The following is a 24,770-nucleotide window of genomic DNA, read 5'->3' on the forward strand; positions in this document are numbered from 1 at the left end:
TAGTATATTGAGAGACAAATCCAATTCACAAGAGTTTGTGAATGGTATTCCAGGCTATGTGAATACCTGCCACAGTTTTGAAGCGTACTCTTTTAAAGTAGCAATTGTATGTATGTCGCCATAGGTACTCACTAGCCTCATTGCCCAATACAAGTTCTTGTGGGGTCGGTATATCTCCATCTTGCCTATTATTCCTGTTTGGGGTTAATAACAGATTACAATATTTCAAAAATCGTAGCCCACCAATAAACTTTAAAATTAGGCAGGACGAGGCCTCCTCTATCTTTCGGGAGATAAATGTATCTGAGCGCCCTACGTGGTCTTCTATATCAAAAAATGAATCATGAGAACATATTATCTATATCTTTGAATACCTGTGGCGTAAACTCTAAACAGATTGTCCTAAAAAAGTAAAAACAGTTTGGGAAAAATAGCATTTTTATCGCATTGCATCCACCCACTGTAGTTAGATGCAGATTCTGTAATCTATGGAGATCTTTCTCAGTTTGTTTTATAAGCGGGTCCATGTTGACCTTTGCCAGCTTATCCAGATTGGCAGTGAACTGTGGCTTTTTGGGTTCCAGAGAATATGTGATGTGGCACTCTCTCCTACCTGATCATCCCTACGTAGCTTTGCTATTAATAACTACCTGGGTTTTGTCCTGGTTCAACTTGTACCCAGAAATCTTCCTAAAGTTGTTAGCCTCTCCTTCCACTGCTTTTACTGCTTTGCCTGGGTCACTTGTAACCAGCGCGATGTCATTCGAGTAGGCTAAAGTCTTTGTGACGCCATTTTGGGTTTTTATTGGTGGGATTGCCTGTTTTTGAGTCTGCGGATAAACGGGTCGATAAAGATTGCAAATAATGAGGGGGAACAAGGGTAATCCTGTCTTGTCTCTCTGGTCACATCTATTTTTCCTGATATTGCCCCATTCACCATTACTACTGCTTCAGGGTATGTGTATAGCATGCGAATAGCTTTTATGAACCGTTTTCCCATTCCACTCTTGAAATTGCCGCCCATAGATATTGCCAGGAGACCCTATCAAAGGCTTTCTCTGCGTCTAATAGTATAAGTGCTATAGGGTCTCCTGCTAACTCGGCTATGTCAAAGAGTGTAATCACCCTCTGCACATGATCGGTGGTGGATCTTCCCGGAATGAACCCATGCTGGTGGCCTGACACAATTTTATGGGTGATTGGAGCGAGATGGCTGGCTAGCAGTTTCGCATATATTTTAGAATCGCAATTTATTAGAGTGATAGGACGATAGGCTCCCAGTTCTGTAGAGTCTTAGTTTTTCTTTGGAAATACTACGATTTTAGCCAGAGCCCATGATCCCAGCGGATGCCCTCCCTGAAGACGTGTATAATTAGATCACTTAAAATCCCTTTCAGTGGTTTACTGAATTTAGCATAACATTCTGTTTAGTCCGGCTGCCTTCCCTGTAGCCAAACTATTGATTCATAGCAATATTATTTCCCATTGAGGTATTTCGTCTAGGGTGTCTTGATCTTCCCGTGGGAGCTTTGGGGTTAGAGTCTGATCTAGATATTTCTCAATCTCATCTTGTTGTTTATCGGTTTCTTTGTAAAGTTCTTGCTAATATTTTTGGAATGCAGCTCTTATCTCTTTAAGATAGTTTTAAGACCGTTTTTAGGTGTTTTGTTGTCTAGTGCAAACCGTCAATTGATGCCCTACTTATTTGCTATGCTCATACGTGCTTTCCCTATTCATTGTGGCCTTGCACATTGCTTTATCTGAAAAAATATCAGTAATGTTATTTTTAGCAACTGCCACCACTTTTAGTGCCCCCTCGATGTCCTGTACTTCATGTCCTGCCCTTATAAGTCCCTCCTCTGCTTCTGCTAATTTCTTCTGCAGTACCCTCATTTTTAATTTAGCTTCTTTGTTAGATTTTAACAACACCGTAAGGTTTCTCCTCTTATTCTTGCCTTAAGGGTGTGGAAGACGGTTTCTATCGAAGTGCTACCCAAGTTATCCTCTAGGAACTCGGGTATCCATTTATTTATAAATTGGTAGTACTCTTCATTTAGGGGCAGGGCCCTCTCGAAAGTCCAAATACTCTGGTCATTGTGCATTCCTCCACTATCATTAATTAAAATTAGCAGATTATTGTCCGATAGGACCCGAGGCAGTCTATCTAGTACGCATTTTGAAATCATAGTACTAGTCACAAATACATAATCTAATCTAGCAAATCTGGCATGTGGGTTGGAGAAAAATGTGTATCCTGGATTCTTAGGGTGCTTTGACTGCCAGCTGTCCCACAGTCCATGAGTAGTGCACAATTCTTTGAGGGCCCGATATACCCTCAGTTTTCTCCCTTTATACACAAATCCAGACTCTATTGATCAATCGCACAGTAAATTCAAGCTAAAATCGCCACAGACAATCAGTGGGAGTGGCCGATGAGCTAATTCATTAGTGATAGATTCTAGCACATCTGGAGCATCTGTGACTTTACTGTATATAGAGCATATAGTTATTTTTTTCCCATTACTATTCTGGTATTCTGTAATTGCCCATCGGCCATACCTATCGGCAGCTGATCTGGTGAATTGTACTCCTCCTCCCATTACCAGAATGGCCACCACCCTTGTCTTTGTTGCCTGTGTCGTGGCTACGATCAGCCTATACCCGAGGGTTCTAAGAAGTTGATGTTGTGATCCCTCCACATGTGTCTCTTGGATCATATTTGGGGGGTCATTGAGGCCACAAATATTAATAGATAGTAGGGGTTTGTCTTCCCCCTCCTTGATCGTGCGATCCCTTCATGCCATTCGTTCCACCCTTGGTTTATTAGCCTTTTGATGTGCCATGATTAATTTGACCTGATTGCAAGTCTTATACCTGCTGGATGCCTGTGATCCCATTTCCCCCACACATCCTGAATGAAGCCACCCCGTCCCACCGCCCTTCCCACCCCTCTTAGGGCAGTGTGATAGCGTCTGGGTTGTCCACGGCCACCCTCCCTCCCCCCGTCACCTCGCCTTGTGCTCAACCCTATAAATACAAAAGCCACAGGAGAGGAAAAAAAAAGCAAATCTAATAATAAAGAAAAGTGAAGCCCATAAAAGTTTACCACATTTTGCTACCCATCGACATTTCAATTCTGTTGCCACTTGGATTAAATGCAGAGAAGTGTGGGGAACATATATTCACTATCGCAATTCCTGCCTCAAGACTTTTTGATCCATGGGTTAATTGGCTCAATTAGGGCCAGATGTAGGTAGCCCTTTACCGATCGGAATCGACCGAAAATACCGATTTTCGGCCGTTTCCGATCGGTAAAGGGCTAGGGAGATGTAGGTGCACAAAATCGGTAATTTTACCGAATCGTTATTATTACCGAATCGGTAATAAGTACCGATTCGGTAATAATTATCGAATCGGTAATATTTACCGATTCGGTAATATTTACCGATTCGGTAAAATTACCGAAAATGCTATGTGGGTAGCCAATTTTCTATTGGCACATGGCCTACAGAATCGGTATTTTACCATGGAATACAAATCCATGGTAAAATACCGATTCCTGTGTACATGCACATCTGTGCATGTACACATGTGCCATGTGACAGACAGACGTGCCCTTAGGGCATGTCTGTGTGCCACATCGCACACATGCCCGTTTTGGGGGTGCTAGAGGGTGTCAAAGTGACACCCCCTGCACCCTTGTGAATTCTTTAATTACCGATTCGGTAAATACCGAATCGGTAATGCCTAATCATTCCTATGGGCTTCAAAGCCCATAGGAATGAATGGGCATTACCGATTCGGTATTTACCGAATCGGTAATTAAAGAATTGTTAAGGATTCGGTAACGAATCCAGATGTTGGGACCTACATCCCATTTACCGATTTTGAAATACCGAATCGGTAAAATTCGGTATTTCAAAATCGGTAAATGGGATTTACCTACATCGGGCCCCTAGCCTCTATAGATTTTTCACCCCTGATATGATCTCATCTAGCAATTTCTGGGCTTGTATTTCAGAAATAAACCCTTGATGGATGATTTTCAATTTTGCTGGATTTTGTAAAAAAGCAGATGCGCCGGCTTTTTGGAAAGGGGTTATTAGCTGCAGGAGTCTCCATCTTCTCTCTACGGCAGCATGTGCGAAGTCTGCTTTGGCAAAGTAAAAAAATGTTTCCCCCCCTTTCTTTCCATGTTAGGTCTGGCCAGCTCATAAACGGCATGCCGGAGTAAGAAGTTTCCAAAATATATTAGAATCACACGTGGATACCCTTCTGTACTTGCTGGGCGTTTGGGGATTGATAAGGGAAATCTATGCACCCGCTGGATTTCTTTGTCCCAGTCCCAATGTGTCAGTTCCAGTAGAGAATTTTTCAGGAGATTTATAGTAAATTCCCATACATCCTTTCCTTCTGCATTTTCAGGGATTCCCAGCAGTCTCAGGTTATTCCGGTGTTGCCAATTTTCCGCTTCCTCCAGTTTCCACATTACATTTTTTTAGCATGCCATCTTGTGAGGATGCCTGTTCCTTTAGTGTATCCACTGTGTTTTCTAGGTCCTCCATACATTTCTCCACCATGCCCAGTCTGTCTGTGATTTCTGTGCATGTTTTTTCAACTTATCCTAATTTCGTCCTGAAAAGACCTTAGAGATTGAAAGATCATTGACAGGGATGGTTCTGGAGTTTCATCATAGATTTTTGCCCCCCCCCCAGGCTGCGTTGATTTTCTTTTGAGAGTTTTTCTGTTCCTTTCGGACTGTTGTGGCCTACTAGTTGCGTCGCAGAGTAATCCGATTCGAGTTCACCTTCTTCGTCAAAGTTTTTCTTATGTCTGCTCTTCTTCCCATCTGACCCCCATTTCGTTCTCTACTAGATTCTCTATTCCTCCTGCTGACTGTAGTTACTCATTGAGGTATCTTCACATTCAACTCCTTCACTACTGCAGGAGAACCCGGTCTCTGACTCGGCTGATTCCTCATTCAGAGAATAAAATTTTTCCATGGAGTCTGGGGGGAGATATCCTGTCTCATTGCACCTTTTCAGGATGGCTCCTTCACTACTAGTTCCTTTATGAAGCTGCTCAGACCCAGCTCCCTCTTCTTAAGGCATTGTAGGGGTGTTCTCCTTTAACCTGGTGCCCCTTCTGTATACACCTCACTTTGGGGGTCTTCATGCGGTTCCTCTGGGGTCCCAAGGACAGTATTCTCATCACATGACCCCCAGGATGGCCTCCCTTTCTCCACGTGTTATGCAGAATTAGTTTAGGGGGGTGCTCTGGCGGTTCTCTGTAGTTATCATTTCTTAGTTAGACCCCATTTTGTCTATTTGTAGTTCCGCAGGAGCCCCCAGTTCTTTATCACCCTTGATAGGGGGAAACATGCTGGTAATTGCCATTTTTTTTCTTCTCTCCCTGGCCCCCTGGCAACCTTCCCTTTAATTCACTGTTTTTGGCACTCTTGGGAGCCTCTGTTTTCTCCTTTCCTTTTTCTGATTTGGCGCCTTTGCCAGGGCGAATGTCTGGCTTCTTTGCCTCCACCTTTGGGGTCACTCTCTTTGCGGGACCCACAGAGTGTGTTCAGGCACGTCCTACCACAACCTCCTCATGCTGCCATAGCCTCTATGTACTTCTTTCCGAAGTTTCCCTTGATTTCTCCAATGCTAGGCAACCCCAGAACCATCTCCCAGTGTATGTAAGCAGAAGTCGAGCGATGGATTCCCAGTGCGTGGGGCAGGCTCTCATGCATCGACACCGCCCGGCTCCATTCAATCTGTAAAGCCACCAAATCCAGGAAAGAGTTGCCAGCCCTCGCATCTCCATCGATCTTATTTCGATTTTCCTTCCGGATTCTTTTTCGGCGATGGGTCCGGTCAATCTTTTTTCATCGCAATGGTGCTGAAAATCGGGTTGCATCTCATCCGATATCAGCAGTTCATCAATGGTCCTGCTCGAGAGTGAGCACAGCGAGGTGCAGAGCAGAGTGGAGGTGAGTGATTGTACCTCTCACTCAGACGCCATCTTGCCTGTAATGAACATGGGTTCCTATGAACACACAGGCAAGTCAGGTTCTGTGGATGGTATTACATTGAGCAGTGGGGAGTTCATCTGTTTGTAGAGGGTGTTTTTAAATCATAATTATACATTTCTCTGTCAGGTGAAGGTGAAGGTAAATGGTGTTGTCACAGTCCCATTAACTTTTAACATAGTGTCTGGCTTTTAGTAGCAGGAAGTTTGCAAACACAATCACTCGAGGTGCAAAACTGTTTACATTTTTACTACATCTGCGCTCATGCAGTATCAGGCCTAGGAACCTGATTTGATGTTGTGGAGAGCCTTCATTGGACTGGAAACAGTCAATATATTTAAAGAGCTGCAAAGATGGGGAGAGGAGTTGGCCCAACGGCCTGGGCGGTCGACCTCGAATCTGGGAAACTGGGTTCGAGTCTCGGCAATGAGGGTGAACATCCCGTGATTCTAGGCAAATCACTTAATCTCCCTGTGTGTAACAAAATTTAATGTGTCCTCATGTAATGCAACTGGTGCTATGTTAAGCGCTCTGATACCCGATTCGGGTCAAGTTCGTGCTATATGAAACTCTGTAAAAAAAAAAAGATGATTTGCAGGCTTTTTGAAGCAAAACATACTGGATATTTTGAAAATGTTGGAAATTCATGTTTTTGGGACTTGAACGTAGAGCCAAGGTACCTCAAAATGATGCAACGATGACAGCTACATTTTAGAAGTATTTCCTTTTGAAAACTTTTTAAGACAGTCATCAAAGCTACCAGATGATTCCTCAAAAGTTAAATTTACCTTATTGTCAACCTCATCCCAATCACAGCTTACAGCCATGCCATGCTCAAGGGAGAAAGTAAAACTCCTGACCTGGACAATTCACCAACATTTTACACAGCTATGTTCCATTATGAGTCAATCAAAAAGAGTACCTATGCCCTGGTTTTCCACACCAAACAGATTAACATTGTATTTTCAGTTTTCTACTGTTTTAATAGAACATATCTTTTTTGATATAACTTTGGTTTCTTACAGCCAATTTTCCTAGTCTCTCTGGCATTTTACTCATTACAATTTTTCTTATTTTGTTCTCATTTCAATAAACTTGGTACAGATCTTTTCAGTCATTATTTATACTGTAGTGTTGGTTTGGTTGATGTTTTATATAAACAACATATATTTATCTGTCTAAAGCCTCTAGTTGAGCCAAGTTACCAAGGATGAGTCATAGATTCTTCATAGCAACTGGTTTCTCTTTTTAGGGTACGAATCAGTTAGGTATTGTGGAAGCTGTTGCACAACTCACATCACGACTATGGCCTCTTTCAAGAACAATGACATTTACAGAAATGTCTTTTCAGTAGTAAATGCATAGTTTTCTACCTCCTGACTTAAAATTGTGGGCCATGTGAAGTCTTTAAAAGGGTCATCCCATTAACGTGAATAAAGTACTAGCTCTTCTTTAGAGGGCGTTCAAGGTTTAAAAAAGTTGTGATTCCATTAATTCTATTGAAGCCTTTTGTTTATTAGGTTGGTGAATGACAGGAAAAATAGGGAAACATTAATCAAGTGTGACAGATATGCTATATGTCCAGTATGTGGTCAAGGGTTATTTTCTCCCAATGGTTAATGGGGCCCTCAAACCCCAGCTGATATCAAGGCGACACTTTGAGGTGGCCAGAGCAGGGCAAAATGTATCTTTCCTATTATTTTATTACAATGGAAACCCACAACATTCTTATGATGAATCCAATGGATGGAGCCCCAAAGTCTCGATGGTCCCTCCCAGCTCCTCTCATCCATTCCTTATGGAAGTTGACATTCTTCTCTGCCCCCCACCAATGTTGCCTGTGGGTGGGAACAGGATTAAAACACTCTTTACCAGCATCAACCCCTTCATTACTTGTCCAGGCACATATATAAATGCTAATTTCTCAAAAACTACTAAATGGATTTACACCAAATAACAAAAAAGCACACATTTTGAGTACAATTCTACATTTTGTCAAATTTGCTTTAATTCAATTCAGCTGCTATTTCTGTAGCTGCAACAGAAGTTTCCTCTGGGAATAAACATGGGAAATCACACTTTTGGAACCCCTCCTTTTTCTTGGCCCACACATAACAGAAAATTTCTTTTTTTTTTTTATTTCATGCACATTTGTTAAATGGCTCTACAGTTATTTTGAAAAAGAGGTGTCATCAGTGATGCCATCAATGATATAATTTAACATGTTATGAATGATGCAATATGTAAGTGTCTGGCAGTGGCACAAGTTATAGTTAGCAGAGTAGTGGGTGATATTTAAACATTAGTTTTTACCTTATTTCAACACCTAACTATAATATCACTTTAACCTTTGGTTTCTTGAGTGAAAAAAAACATCTATAGATCTACATATAAATATATAAACTTAAAAATACAATGGTTATAGGGATGTAGGGATGTTATAGTTAGGCTCAGATTTCACTCATACAAAACCACTGAAAATTAGTGGATATTTAGTTAAGTGAGTTGTTGTGAGAGTCCCTATATTGGAGAGTGAGTGTCTGTGTGAATGGCTGTATGAGTGAGGGAGAAGATGCATTTGCATAGATGTGTGCATGGGTATGTAAGTGGTTGTGTGGGTGTTTGAGGGAGTATGCGAGTCCTTTCATGGTTGAGTGAGTGGCTATGTTGAGAAGTTGTATGGGTAAGTGAGTAAGTGTATGAGTGGCTGTATAGTTGAATAAGTGGATGTGTGAGTAGCTGTATGAGTGAGTGTGTGGCTTTGTCAGTAGCTGTATGAGTGAGTGGCTGGTTGTATGAGTAGCTGTATCGGTGAATGATTGGTCGTGTGAGTGGCTATCTCTTGGCTCCTATGGGGCAGGAGTGTGAGGTTATACAGTCTCAATAGTCAGATAGTAGAAAACACATTTTTATGTAGATGTTTAGCATTACCTAAACCTACCCCAAGTTTTATTACACGTGCAGAATTAGGGATGGGTGTCCTGGCAGATTCTATTGATATTGCCCTTTAATATTATGGGTTAAATTGTGGACCTCCTCAGGCAGGTTTCTGCAGAGGTTTTGATGGATTGCTTGAATGTAGACATCATGATTGCCATTCCATGGATGGCCTATGTGAAAAAGGGTTTCTACAATTTATGTTTGAGTACCCTCTTTAACTCTCCAGAAGGCATAAGCCTTCAGACCAAAGGAAGGGTTAAAGAGATTGTTACTTCTTATAGAGAGGAGATTATAATTGAAAAGCCCCTCAATTCAAGTGCTACTATTAATTATATATACATTTTCAACGCTCCTGGAACTAACTCCTACTTAAAAGAGGGGCCCAGAAATCAATATTATGCTAAAAAAGATCTACAAAGACTCTATCAGGGCCTGGAGCCGTACCACTCGCTGCAGTCTGAATGGCTGCAGTTACAGAGTGGAGACTTATAAAATCAACTAGCTTGTCTTCCTTTATTAACGGAGTATCAAACCTCATCTCTTTGTCGTGGGCAATTCTTTCTTGATCCTGTTCAGGGATATGACTCTCAATGTCATTGAGGGGATTATCTGTAAAAAAGGCTGATTCACAACCTCCCAGAATAGTCTATTATTTCTCAAGTTGGCCGCTTTTTCCAGGTCATCACAAGCCTTGGTTCTAATCTCCTGCCTCCTATTTTCTAGGGCTAACCTTATAATTTTTCCTGGCTGCCCTGTTGTCTTCTAAATTTCAAGGAACTATGTTGGTGGTTTGTTTCAAACTTTTTAAAGCTACTGTGTAGTTAGGACTCATCCAGGTGGTAGTCGGGCGTTGATTTGTTGGCTTGATTATATACAATTCAGGTGCCAAAAATGTAGTAAATTTTATAAAATTATCCAGAATCTTTACTAGGGTTGTGTCTTGAGAAAGACAACTGGTCACTATTGGCCTCACTAGTCAAGTTATTAAAAATGTATCTGGATTTATATCCCTCCAGTTGATTCGAGCCCCTTTGTTAACTGTGTAATTAACGAGAATCTTATTAATTGCCAGTCCCCCTGCAATCAGACTAAACTCAAAATATAAAGAAATAGGGTTATGATCGCTGAGGGAAGCGTAAATGTTGATCTGCAAGGCCAGCTGTTAGGAGGACAAAGTCTATAGTGCTCCCCTTGCCTCTCCCTGTAAAAGTTTGGTTACTTAAATCAACCTGAAGGCAGTTGTCTGAGGCAAAGATCAGATTATGAGTTACAATTAACGCTTTTAAAGATTTGTCATAGGCTGAGTGCTGAAGACTCTAGTTTTCTGACTCACCATATATACATATACATTCATATATATATATCAAACACTCATGTTCAGACTCAGAGTGATTTTTCATGATAGTCATATTTCTTTTCAGCATGACCATATTATTGAGCAACAAATATGCCTTAAGCCCTCAATAGGGGTTCATATAGCCCAGTAAATTGCCAGGCATATTTATATTAACTTTCGGGACTTCACTTGTCCTCGCTTTTTGCGATTGCTGCGCCTCTCTGATGTGGGGAACCCAATGACAGGCTAGCGGATTGGGTCTCCTGGATGACTGGATTGGTGGACTTGGACCTTGGGAGGAGGGAGGGGAGTGGTGGGTTGGGATGGGTGGGTGGGGGTTTTGTTTGCTTGTTTTTCTTTTTCTATTAACCAATGTTGACGGTTTGCACATGCTGAACACCCTTTTATGAGCTTCACTCCGCACATTGGAATGTTCCTATCCATTTCATTTGAGTTTTGTCTTTGCTATGCAAGGGTTGACGGGGATGATACTGATAAACTCTTTACGTGTATGTGCTCTGTCTTTTTTAATAAAAAGATTTACTACTAAACTGGTTTATAACATCCCCTGTAAGTTTAAAAATCCACAGGTGCATTTTCCACAGTCAGGGCATTTAGTAATATTAAAATCCCCTGACCACACAATTGAACTAACACCGTTCCGGGGGCTTTCCACGGAATCTGAAGTAACCGCCTCAATTCATCTACAATCTCCATGGGATATAAAGTAAAATAATTAAAATAATAATTTACAATACCCACTTTTAGCAAATGTCTCACTTGCAGTATAGACATTTGATAACATGGTATTGATGCTATAACTTTAACTGGCAGGTTTTTGATGGCACATGAAATAAAGATAGTCAAACCTCCTTTTCCCCTCCCTACAGATGATGGGATGGATTGAGAACAACATGAGTTATATCCATTGATAGTAATGGGATCCACTGCCCAAGTTTCCTGATAACACACAATGTCATAATTTCGAAATAACACCTACCAATCTTCATTATTTGATTTGTTTCGAAACCCCACAATATTCCATGAAAGGAATTGAAAGCCTCACCATCTCATAACATAGATCTTTGCTTTATTTTGGAGTATACTTTAGGCAGTCAGGAACTGTTGAAAATTGGGGCATAAGAGTCTGCTGTCGGTGTGATACCTGGTTAATCCCCAGGGTGCAACAATCTCTTTCTCTACCAGTCTGGGGAGGACCTGACTTGATTATTTCCCTGTCTCCTGATGACTCTAGTTTTCTGACTCACCATATATACATATACATTCATATATATATCAATCATATTTCTTTTCAGCATGACCATAATATTGAGCAACAAAGATGTTTTAAGCCCTCGATAGGGGTTCATATAGCCCAGTAAAATGGTAGGCATATTTATATTAACCTTCGACCCCTGGAGCAGATAACACTTTTCCCGTTATTTACTTTATTCTACAAGGCAGGAAATGCGTATATCTAATAACTAAAAGTGTCAATTTTGCACTTGTGAGTCCTTGGAGCTTATTTGTTTTTATTCTGCCTTTCTATTGTGCAAAGACACAATTTGCATCAAGAATTCAGCAAGGGGGCATGGCCAACAGCAGAGGAAAATGGCCGCACAATCGCTTTGCTCCGTCGTGCCACTCCTGATAAATCCGTAAAATACAGACTTACCCCGGCCAAAATACCTCATTGGGGTGCTCGCCTGACCCTGGGGCCAAGACCAGCTGCTGAACCGAAATTCTCCCGGATCAGCGACGCTTGAACGGCCAAATGACAACGGAAGCAGTGCTGCGGAGTCAGAGATGCCAGGAGCGCCGGGTCTCCATCCGGTGGCGCGCACCTAATCTAGGCCTCAGCTACGGCGAGGATCCGAGGACCGCACAGCCGCCTGGAGTGCCCAACAGTGACCAGCACAGCTGGTGGTGCCACTGGTGAGTGGGTAGCCCCTGCTGGCCCCACAAAGATCAACCCAATTGCCGGTGTTGCCAGCGGGCCACCGGAGCCACTGGGAGAGGACACAGCTTGAAACGCTGGCTGGCACCTCTCAGGGAGATCTGTGAACTTGTGCATTGTGCCTGCCTGTCCAGCGGACCGTCCAAGACTCGACCGCACATTGGGGCACAAACAAAGAGTCTGCGATTAATGCCGCTGCGATGTATCCTTCTTCTCCTGCTTCCCTGGGCCCAGCAGAAGTGGCCTGGTGCACTGCGGCTGCCGTGCATACGAGTGCGCCATACAGAACTGCCCTAGAGCCGCCAATCCAACTTGGCTCTAAGTGTAGTCTTCAAAGCCATTCTCTGGAGCCTTGGTGCTGGGGGGGGGCGGCAATAAAACAATGTGGGCAGGCTGCGCCCTGCACAACATTAAGGATACTGGGCCTGGCAATGCCTGGGTACCGGAGCAAACTGCCGCTGCTGGGGGTTGAAGGACCTCCATTACAGTCTGAACAGTGGACACATGTACCACTTGCTGGAGGAGGGGAGCTGGATCTTGCTGCTCCTGCATCTGGGCCATTGCACAGTTGGACCAGACGCAAAGCCCCACCTCTGACCAGTGGGCGCTGCCCCAGATGCTATAGCTGTGCTCTCTCCTCCTCCCGCTATTACCAGTGTGGGTCCCTCCTGAATCTGCGGCAACCCTGACACCACTCTGGCATAGCGAACAATTGGGCAGGCTGTTTCGCTCGACGGGCTTTGACCGCTGGGACCTCATAGGTGTATCCAAGGTGGGTGATTTGTGGAAATCAGGTGAGGTGGTCCCTTTTCTTTGGCTGCAGCAGGAATATGAATAAGCGCAATCAGAAAATGTCAGGTATCTCCAAATTAGACATATCTTACTTGAGATTCTCCCTAAAGATAGTGCACTCCCCGAGTCTACCCCACTCGAAGATAGGGTTCTAGATCGCGACCTGCTGGAGAAGTCCATACACTCATTTACAAAAAACTGATTAACAACATGGCAGATCCCCTGACTCACCTGACGGTTAAATGGGACCACGATGTTGAGGGATTTGATGATGACGATTTGCGGGCTGCGGTGGCCTCCCCTCATGAGGTGGCCATCTCCTTCAGGCTTCGCCTGGTGCAGCTGAAGCTTCTCCACATGTCTTATCTGTTTGGGTCATTGTTGGTTTGCATGGAGTATAGCTCAGTTTGTGGCTGTGTAGGGCAGAGTGGGCAGGAGGGAACCTTTGTCCACACACTTTGGGAATGCACGACTATCCTGAGATATTGGGAGGCAGCAGCGAACCTTATGGAAAAAAAATTGCGACCGCAGATAGATTGTAACATTTAATTGCCCTCCTAAATGTTTGGGGCCCTACCAAACTAAATTTCAAGGAGCGAATGTTAGTTACCTTGGGGCTGATGGTGGCAAAACAAAACATTGCAAGACTTTGGAGGGCTCAGAGCCCACTGTGTATCGAAGAATGGGGTAAAGATATGGACTGGTGTATGGTCACGGAAAAGTCCATATACGAAGCCAGGAGGTGCCCAAATAAATGGAAGCAAGTTTGGGGGCAATGGAACACTCACTGGGGGGAGATATGTGAACCTCCAAGATTGAGAGAAGATATTGAGAATGAAATCTGAATATGTGTCATTGGGGACTGTAATTATTCTTTCGTGATCCCTACGTCTCAAGCATCACTTGTAGCGTAATGATATTGCCAATGTGCGTTCCACATGGTTTTTTATCTGTCATTCCTTGATTTCAATAAAAAAAAAGATTAAAAGAATTCAGCAAGGCAGCCAGTATCCACTATAAAGAGGCAGAGGGTTATAGGTGGGAGTAGTTGATGCTGGCTTATTGAGACCATTTTGGAAAATCATGGATTTTTTGTTAACAAGAGTTGTTTTTAAAATAGAAAGTTCATATTTACTTGCATTATGTGCTCGAATGTACAGAGGTTACTCTAATTCATATTTTTTTAGTTTTCTTTATTAAAGATCAGTCAAGCCATAAAAGTAATCAATTGTTCTTTCATAAATGGGTTTTAACACAAACACTTCTGTTATTTGTACTTTAACATTTTACGTCAAGACATTTTTCTTTTTGTAATGATTTTAATCAGTCACAAAATAAAGATTTACTGCTATGTGATGTTGATTTGAGAAGGAGATTGGGAGAGAGGGTAGCAGGAGAGGAAATAATTTGGTGGTAAGAAGAGTCTGACAATCCAAGGGTGCGACATACCCACCCACTCTTAAACTTTCTGAAACAAACATTTGAAGATGCTCAATCTCACCTAACTGAACACCCACATCCACCACTTTATTGCATCTGGGGTAAATATATGTTACTGTACCTAAACACAACCTTGAAAGAACTACTTTGAGCTAGGTTGTTAATGCTCAGCCATCTACACCGGAGAAGCAAGGAGGTTTATCTCCATCTTCAGCAGTGTGTGCACGGGTGTCTGACCTGGTTCTTGGGGAACATCAGCACTCTTATATTTGCTTGGCTGTCCTCACCACATCAAGGATAAGCGAAACCTTCTGATTGTAGGATGAACATTTTAGAACTGCTTTCCTAAAGTTGCCCAATTCAGCTCTGAAGCAGCCTCTTCTGATTGGCTAGCCTTTGACGGGCTGAGCAAAGCTGCCTCAATGAGATGTGAAGTGACCTGAACGGAGACTAAAGAGACATCTGGTGGGAGAAGATCTACTACATGCAGATGCCAGGACAGGGAAGGGGCTGGGTAACCAAGGCAGAGATCACAAAACCGCTAAACGAAAAAATCTGTGCCCAACAGACTGGGAAATGTATACAGCCTTATCTGACGTACTTTTTATCTAATCACGAAAAGTTTTTATTAACAAGACTACGCTTTAACATTTTTTTCCGTTCAGTTTCATTTCCGGAAACACACAACTGGTCGCGCAACTTGATGAAATGTCCCTGTGACGGAACCTCCCCACAATCTACGATCTACGTTGTTCTATTCTGCAAATACTATAAATTACCAAGGAAAACGTGGATTATCCTGATTCTCAGAACCAGTGGATACAGACAAAGCTATCCTGCATTTCTTTACTTGCAATCTCTGAAATCGCTACATGAAGCTAAACTTATAGTGACTTTTCTTAAAGCAGTCTTAACAATATGTCGTAATGTTTCTAGTCAACCCAGAACTGTATAGAACTGTATAACCTATTTTTCTACCTAAAGTATCCTTTTATCTGACTTATTTTATCTTACTCATGTGTGTTCATATTCTTTAGTATGTACTTTTTATGATTATTCAAATTGATAATCGAATAAAAGTTGATGAAACGGAACGGGTAACCAAACTGGTCTTCAAAGGGAGGAAGACAGTGAGGACAGTAACCAGGCCCATCCCCCAGTGCTTGCATTTCAGCCAGATGGGAGCACCTGTAATTGAATTAGGAAAGGTGCTGGGGGTGGTGTAGGAGAAAGTTAGCTACACCTGTGGGTGGGTTTAGCCAGCCCTGAAGCTCCAGAAGAGATTCTCTCCATTTTGACTTTTGTGGAAAAGTGCTTTCTGGGACAAGAAAATGCCACGATTCAGGAGAAGTGGTCATCAAAGAGGGTGGCACCCTGACCCTCATTGTTCAGGGGTACTGCGCTTCTTGCCTGCCCAGAAACCTGGATATATATGGGAGATTTACCCAGCAACTCAGATCCGTGCTAAGAAATATCAAGAGAAGAAGGACTACCCTGCCAAATACCTGATCTGCACTACAAGAGGACTGCAATCATAAGGATTACACCTGCTGCACACATTGGGCTTCACAAAAAAGGATTTGCCTGGCTTCAAAAGGAATAAGGAGTGGACTTTCTGAAAGCAACAGGGAAGGGGCTGGGTAACCAAGGCAGAGATCACAAAACCGCTAAACGAAAAAATCTGTGCCCAACAGACTGGGAAATGTATACAGCCTTATCTGACGTACTTTTTATCTAATCACGAAAAGTTTTTATTAACAAGACTACGCTTTAACATTTTTTTCCGTTCAGTTTCATTTCCGGAAACACACAACTGGTCGCGCAACTTGATGAAATGTCCCTGTGACGGAACCTCCCCACAATCTACGATCTACGTTGTTCTATTCTGCAAATACTATAAATTACCAAGGAAAACGTGGATTATCCTGATTCTCAGAACCAGTGGATACAGACAAAGCTATCCTGCATTTCTTTACTTGCAATCTCTGAAATCGCTACATGAAGCTAAACTTATAGTGACTTTTCTTAAAGCAGTCTTAACAATACGTCGTAATGTTTCTAGTCAACCCAGAACTGTATAGAACTGAATCTGCCCAGCAGACCAGCTTCACCTGGAATTAAATGATTTGACCAAGCGAATTCTGGGAATTTTAGTCCCAAATCTCCAAGAGGCAAATCCGAGCTTCTGAACCCTTGGCTGGTGTTGTTAACCCTCCTAGATCCAAAAGAAACACCTGGAAAAGAAGGACTGCCCTGCTGGTCCCTTGGACTGCACAAGAGGACTGCACTCATAAGGACATCACCTGCTGCATCCACAGGGCAACACAACAAAAGGATTGTTTTAAAGGAGAAGGAGTGGAGTCCCTGATCAGCAACAGGTAGAATAGTGCTAGAAGGACTACCTGCAACATCAACAAATCCAGCTGACAAGCTTCACCTGGATTGTACTTGCATTGACCAGGTTTTGTTGTGGGGTTTTTAGTCCCAGACACCAATAGGTAAACCAGAGCTCTGAACCCTTGGCTGGTGCTGTTGGCCTCTTTCATTCATCAAGAAACACTTTAGGAAGTATTTTAATTAAAAGTGTTACATCGCTGGTGGCCTGAACTCTTGACTTTGTCCCAGTTAAGTATGGGCAAATTTTGCGAATCTCGCGTTCGCGAATTTAGCGGATTTGCGAACTCGCAATCCGCAAAATCCGCGAATTCCCGCGAATTTGCGGATTTTTTTTTTTTGTATTCGCAAGTGTTTCTGCCAGTTCGCGAGGATTTGGTACTAGTTCGCAATTGCGAACTTACTTGTCGGCTCGCAACGGTCGCGGCTATGTTGTTTCTACGTCTGGTTCATCATCACAGCCTCCCAGCACCCTCTGTTTCACCACTGCCATCCTCTCTTTGACCCATGCCACCCTCTGTTACATCAATGCCACCCTCTGGTTCATCATCACTGTAGAAGATGGGGGGGAAAAGCAAGCCCACCTGCCCTGCTTGAACTGACATGAATTAATTTGGGGTTAGTTTATTAACAACACCTGCCCTGCCCCAACTGACAATAATGAATTAGGGGCTAATTAATGTGTCACTGAATTTGAAGTTCCAGCCTGGCACCTGCTTGTCTGCTCCCTTAGCTGTAAATCAGGACCTTTGTGGCATACAGTTAAGGTCAGAGCAGGGTCACACAATAGTTGCAAGCAGGCAACCGAATTCTGGAGGGCCCCCTCAGGAAGCACTACAGGGAATCGTTACAAATCATGAGGTTGACCTTTTGCACCTGCTCATTGCTTTTGCTTTTGCAAAAATAGTTTTTCGTTTTTTTCGCGCTATTCGCGGGGCGCGGCGTCGTGCGAAACTGACCGCGGAAGCCGCCAATTCGTGCGAATGAGCTTTATATTTTTTTGCGGCTTGTTGTTTCGCGAGTTTTTTTGCAGTATTCGCGAGCCGCTTGCAGCGCAACACGCAAATTTACCCCAAGGTTGAGTACGGGCGCGGCCATTTTGTTTGCGTGACGTATTTCCGTTTCCGCCCGCTATGTATAATCTCGCGCAGTAAGCGCATTGCGAGTACAAGTTCGCACGAGATCGTGAGGAAAATCTCGTGTGAACTTACTTTCGCGCTCGTGAACGGGCGCCGGCCATCTTGTTTTTCATTCATTTCCTGTGTCTGGGCATGGTGTTTAATCCTCTTGCTATCTTTGCCATACTTTGCTTGTTTTCAGTTTTTTTTGAACGATTGTGCTTCTTATCTATCCCTCTCTTTTCCTAGCTGTATATTTTTGTCTTTTCTGCTATTTTTCTTTACTTTTAAACTACTTTTTTAAACTCTTTTCTTTTTTTCTTCCCTATCCTATTCCTTCTTAATTTTCTACTTCCTACCTTACCTGCCCAGACCATGGTGAAGCCAGGCGCCGTGAAGCTGCCCAGGCACTTGAGGGCGGCAGCGGCGGCGGGGAGGAGGAGTCCTGGACCCCGTGCCAGGACACCATGCGGTCGATTGAGGGGGGAGCAGGTGATGCGACGGGAGATCTTCAGCCCGGAGGAAGTGGGCGCGCTGGTCTACTTCGTCCAGCGCCGCCTGCCCAGGACCATCGCGGGAGGCGGCAGGATCGCGGCCGGCGGCTACAACATCCGGCAGCGCCGGAAGCGGTGGGAGAAGGTGTGCTGGGCCATATCCCACCTCTACGGGGTCCAGCGCACCTACAGCCAGGTCACCCATCGCTGGACGGACCTCCTGGACCGGGAGCGCGACCTGCTGGACCAGCTCGGCTTGGAGATCCCCGGGCTTGGTGAGTAGTAGTAGCTATTTCATCACTCACTACTATGATGTTTTCTTCTGCTCTGTGTTGTTGTATTGCAAATATTTGTTTTTTACATGGAGCAAGCCAATAATGCCGCTGATGACGATTACATTGTAGTTAAATTATATTTCAAAATCTTCTGTGCATTTCAGGTGCACTGCTCTCCTTCTCAGTGGCGTTGCTACTATGCTTATTTGTTTTCTATTGTGTGGTCTCATTGGCCTGAGTAACTATTATGTATGAGCGTACTTTACAGAACTGCGTAATGCTAGACACTAGGGGGCAGATTACATTTACAAGCCCCTTGCGCCACGTTTACGTTGCCTTGCGTGACGCAACAGCGGCGTAAACGTGGCGCATCCCTGCGAGTCATTTACAGCATGACGCATCTAGGGAGATGCGTCACATTATAAAGCCATGGGCCTGCACCACAATGGGTGCGTTCCTAGTACGCAGGGTGGGCAGTCCGGCGGCTGTGCGCCTCGCAAAATTGCCTGCGTGAAATCTACAAGATTTAACGCAGGCACTTCTGCGACGCTGCTACGTCAATTCAATTCCTTATGCCTGCTTGAAGCAGGCGTAAGGACTGACACAGCATGTTAAGTATTGGGTGGCCCTGAGCATTACTGGAGTTGCATTGCATTGGAGACGTGACTCCAGCGATGCGCCGCTCTTACGTGACGAGATGCATCTAGCAAGTGCCTACCCTTGCGCCAGGGCGCGCCGCCTTGTAAATGAGGCGCATCTGCCGTGTCGCAAGGGTAGTTTTGTGTGACGCATTTGATCTGGCGCATCTCTGGAGATGCGCCAGAACGTGTAAGTAAGTATGCTCCTAAGGGGCATAATTGCAATTACCGTCGCATCCCTGCAAAGTAGCAGGGATGCCCCATTAATTGTGCGGCCCGCTACCACCACCAAACATGGTGCGCCGTATTTGCAATGCGGCGCACCATGGGCCCAAAACGTCACCGAAGCTTTACTGCTGGAGTTGCGTCGCAACGATGGCGCAGCTCCAGCAAAGCTCTGGGGTACCCTATCTCCCCAATGCTGGGTCAAGCCGTACGTCTGCTTCAAGCAGGTGCAGGGTTTGTGTGACGCATCATTGTTCTAAAGGTGACTGATTGAAATTTTGTAGATTTCCCTCAGCCACTTTTAGGATGTGTTCCAGCGCAGGAATGCCCTCCCTTGCGCCGGAACGCCCCCTGATGGCGCAGGGCTTTATAACGGGATGCATCTCCCAAATGCGTCACGTTGTTATAATATTATACGCCGCACCATGGCGCCCTTTTTGTTTAGCTGCTGCGTCACAAAAGTCACGCAAGAACGGAGCAAAAGAGCCGCAAGAGGGTTAAATCTGCCCCTTCCTTTGTACCCCTGACAATAAGAAAAATAGTGGCGGTGGATTGATAGTTTGACTATTTAAATGACTTGTAATGTAGCAGGCAACTGTTAGTGTTGTCACTGATCTGACTGAAATCACAATGGAGTTTGTCTGTCACTTTGCGTCTTGCCTGCGGACTGCTGCCTGTCAGTCCTAGGTGAACCTTTCAGTACTTTGTTTAGTGAGTTACGTGACTTTCGAAGTCACAGGTCCGCAAATAAATGAAAACTAACCCTAATCTATATAATTTCGCGGAAATATTTTGTTATTGTTCTTTTGAAATGTTTGATTTGGTTGACATTGACAAGCAACAATCATCCATGTTTTCTGTTCTTTCTTTCATGTTGTACGTCAGCTCCCCCCAGGGGCGAGGGGAGGACACAGGAGCAGCAGGCGGCGGATGCTGTTGAACAGGGCCAGGATCGGGCAGGCGAGGGCTCCTTTGCTGGCCCCAGTAAGTTTTCATTTTAGACTAGTACCTATTTTTCCTAGCGTTCCTCATTTGATTTTTTCAAAATCGTCTTTGATCTTCTTGTAGACTGTATCTAAATTCTTATACTGCCTCTACTATGACTCCCTGTGGTATTACTAGATTATTCTTATTAGTCTGTCTGTGTAGCTAACTAAGATTGCACGGTTGGCGAAACTCCCATTCTAGTCAGCAATAGCTCTATCAACTTAGTGCAGTCCTCTGGGATTGTCCATAATGTCTTTTGAAGTGTTCTATCTGCTTTGAAAATTCCCAACTATAAAATGTGAATGACCACCAAGAAAGAATAAGATACTACCTTTTGGTTTGGATAGGAGGACAATCCATACCACTACAGTGGCGCGGACAATTCTTCTGCAGAAACAGAACTATGGACAATAAATAGTGCATTGCTTATCAATTATAATAGGCGCTGTTAGAGTTTCCACATACCTCTGTGATAACAGACTTTAAACCCCCAATGTCCTTACTGACTGACTACATAGTGTGGCACAGTCATTTACCTCCTGAATTCATCGATCATTGAACCCCAATGATGATTATTATCCAACGTAGCTGAAGAGTACGGAGTCAGAGTCAAGAAGTGTCAGAGGCATGGACTCATGCTTGCAAAAATTGCAAAACCTTTCGCTCAGTCACTCTAGTCACTCTGGACCAAAAAACACAGAGTCTCTCTAAGTTTAAAAGGTTTATTAAAAGTAAACACATTTATTAAAATTAAGTCATAATAAAAAAACGAAACGTTTAACTGAGAATGTAAAAGTGGTTAGTGCTGACGATTAATTGAAGACATTTCTTGTGGTCGAGCCAAGCTCTCACCTTGTTTCAACTTGATCTTGTTGTTAGAAGTCCATCTTCTGTCTGTGTGGAAAAAAATGGTGCGTGTTAAAAAGCCAGCCTTCATCAGTTGTGCCAAAAAGTGCTGCATTACATTGTTTTCACATGTCTTCATTCCTAGACCAAATACTAGTGAGTGGTTTATTCTAACATTCTTAAATGTACTTTGTAGGTGGAACATCTGGTGGCGGGGCCAACGCGGAGGTGGTGGTGCTCGACACGGAGGCGGAGGGCAATTCCTCAGGGGAGGATGCGGCGGTTCCAGTGCCAGCTGTGAGAGTTCAGACGGTGGTGGTGGCGGGCAGAGGTAAGCTCTTATATATTCCTTACTTATTGAGATTGAAGACGTGGCTGGGAAGGAAAGAATATGAGATGCATGGCTGGGTGAATGATGAAGCAATGATTGGTGGAAGGACAACAGCCTGGGTGGGTGACACAGAAACTGTATGTGTCCATATACCTGGATCATGCTACTATCTGACTCTTAGATAGCATATGTGTATCTAGAGCAGGGGTACTCATAGTACGGCCCGCGGGCCGGTGGCGGCCCGGCAAGCCTTCCTTGGCGGTGTGCAGACCTTGCAGACAATCACTGCTCCCCCGGCCCCCACAGAGCAGAGTGGAGATGCAGGGCCACAAAGAGGTGAAATAGAACAAAGCCTCTGCTCTGTAGGGCCGGGCAAGCAGTGATTGTCAGGGTGGAGATGCAGGGGCGCTACAACAAACAAAGCCTCAATAATATGTTAATGGTCTTTTAAAGACCTGTTAAGTACTTTGGTGTGGCTGTCTGTGTGTGCACGTTGAGGAAGGTGTCTCAGCCCGGGCTGAAGGCTGACACAGACAGACACACACACAGTGAGATGACAGAGGGGGAGGGAGAGGGAGGGCAGGAGGGAGAGAGAGATGGAGAGGGAGGGCAGGAGGGAGAGCATGAGTGAGAAAGATGTATGTAAATGCTGGGTCTGGTGGCTCAGTGGATGAAGGCATCTGCCTCAGGGACCTGTGTGCAACCTCATGGTCACAAGTTTTCGTTTTGCTTTAGCCCCGCACCCTCTGACTCCGCCCCCACCAGTGTGGCCCTCGGCCACAAACTACACTGTAAATTTAGCCCCTGAGAGAAAGTTTGTGAGTACCCATGATCTAGAGAGAGTAGACGGTCAGTGGATGAACTAAGTGTAACTTTGAAGAGCATGTAAAACTGCACCCGCACGTCCGTTCCAGTGTAGGAAAGGCAAGGAAAAGAAGTTTTAATTTTGTCCAAATACTACCATCAATAGTAGCAGTAGTTTGTATTGCAAGCACAGCATAAATCCGGTTATTACGGTGGCCACTCCTTACCTCTCTTAATAAGTTTAGTAGTACTCAGTCATTCATGTGTGGATGTATCACTGGTCACTCAATAAAAAGCAAAGCACCTAAAGTCATCCCATATATAAGCAAAAACATCCCATGTGAAGTGATAGATAATCATATTATTTATCTTCTTCAATTTTCCATTTCTAGTACTCATTTGCACTGTAGGGTGAAAGTTAAATTAATTAAGCAGTAGCCCTTGTAACAGAGTATTCTCAGTGCCACCCGTAATAGAAAAGTAAGAGCTTCACCACCTGCATGTAATGGACGGGTACAGTAACGCAACGCAAGTCTAGGTCACTCATCATGGCGTGCGTCTCTTTTTCTAGGGTGCAAGTTTACTGCGCTGGCATTATGCCGGCTTGCAGAAGATAACGTACCAATTTTCCTAAACAAGAGACAAGAAGAAGAATAAGACTGGTGTACTTTCATAGTCGACTCCAATGGAAGTCCATAGTGCTCATAGAATTTGTTCCTTAAACTCCCACTAATGTTAGAGCAAGAATGAAGAAGTGTGAGGTTAGATAGATACTGGCCTCAATAGTTATGTAATGCGCTTGCAAGTTGCTAGTTGTACTGCAACACAAATTTCTGCTGAATGATTGAGTTAATCTTAAAGAGCATTGGTTACAGACTATGTCTTTCTTTCTTCATATAGATGCTCCTTCCAAACGAACAAGGAGGAAGGAGCTGGCTAGAGCAGCCCGGCAACGGAGGATCGATGCCACTGTGGCCGAATATCGGCGGCTGGTGGCCCTGGAGGATGAAGAAAGTGTGCAGTCGACCACAACAACAACGTCGTCTGCATCGGCCTCCGTTCCCCCACTGGCTGCCACCCAGCACAGTGGTCCACCCAGACTGAGCCGGGCTGCAAAAGCCAAACGCCACCGCCGAGCAGCAAGGACAACAGCTTCCTCTCACAGCCGTTGCACCTGCAAGGCAGTGAAGGCACGCCTGCGCCGCAGTACCCTGATGGTGTCCCGCCTTCGGCAGGAGCTCCACCACTTTTCAAACGTGTTAGAGGGGCTCCGCGTAGAGCACGCCTTGCTCCGCCAGGAGCATGATGCCCTGGCCCAAAAAGTAGACAGCATCCACCCATAGTGTCCCTTGCCCCTTTTTTAGAGACTTTTGGGGGGTGGGAATTGGGAGTTGGGTTTTTGGGGACTTTTGAAGGACAATCGTTGGGGTTAGGGAGGGTCTTGCGGGAGATTATTTTGTTAGGGATATAAATATACTTTTTCAAACTTTATCTGAGCATACCTGTTTTTTACTGCTTGCCTGGTGGGTGGGGGTTTAACAGTGACTTTGTTTTCCTGAAAGTTTAGTTCCATTTTCTTCCTTTAAGTGTAAATGCCCAAATGTTTTCAACACTAAGTGCCTCTCACAGAGTAAGTGAAGTGAATTCAAGAGTCCTAGGACTTTAGTAGTACTACCGTCAGTCTCTCGTCTCTCCTCCTAATACTCCATTATACCCCCAAACCACCAAACGCTTATCTTACCTGTAATTTGTGCTTGAAAGTAGGGCTAGACCCAGGGCTGGCTCCACGGGAAACAGCGAATAAGGTTGGCAATCTTGGTCGGATAAAATTTCCTCATAGCGGTGGTACTAGTGGTGTGACACAGTGGCAGTTGCATGCCTATGAAAAAAAAGAAAATTAAATCTGGTTTGTCCTCCTGAGCAATTCAACTGTACAATAGAGAATATAGCAGGTGACAGAAGTACACTAGAACAGTGCCACATTGTAGCCTAACAAATGGTAAAGTATAACTACTAATTCGGTTGAAGTTCTTTGACATTAGCCATGGGTCTTTGTCAAGCAGAGTAAGAATGTATCCTCGGATTTCTTCACCAGCCTGTTGCTATCACCTTATCCTCCCCAGCAAGTGTGTGGATTTATTGCTGTAATTTAGTCACACATCAATCAA

Source organism: Lissotriton vulgaris, chromosome 4_1 (assembly GCF_964263255.1).
Source record: "Lissotriton vulgaris chromosome 4_1, aLisVul1.2, whole genome shotgun sequence".
Taxonomy (NCBI): Eukaryota; Metazoa; Chordata; class Amphibia; order Caudata; family Salamandridae; genus Lissotriton; species Lissotriton vulgaris.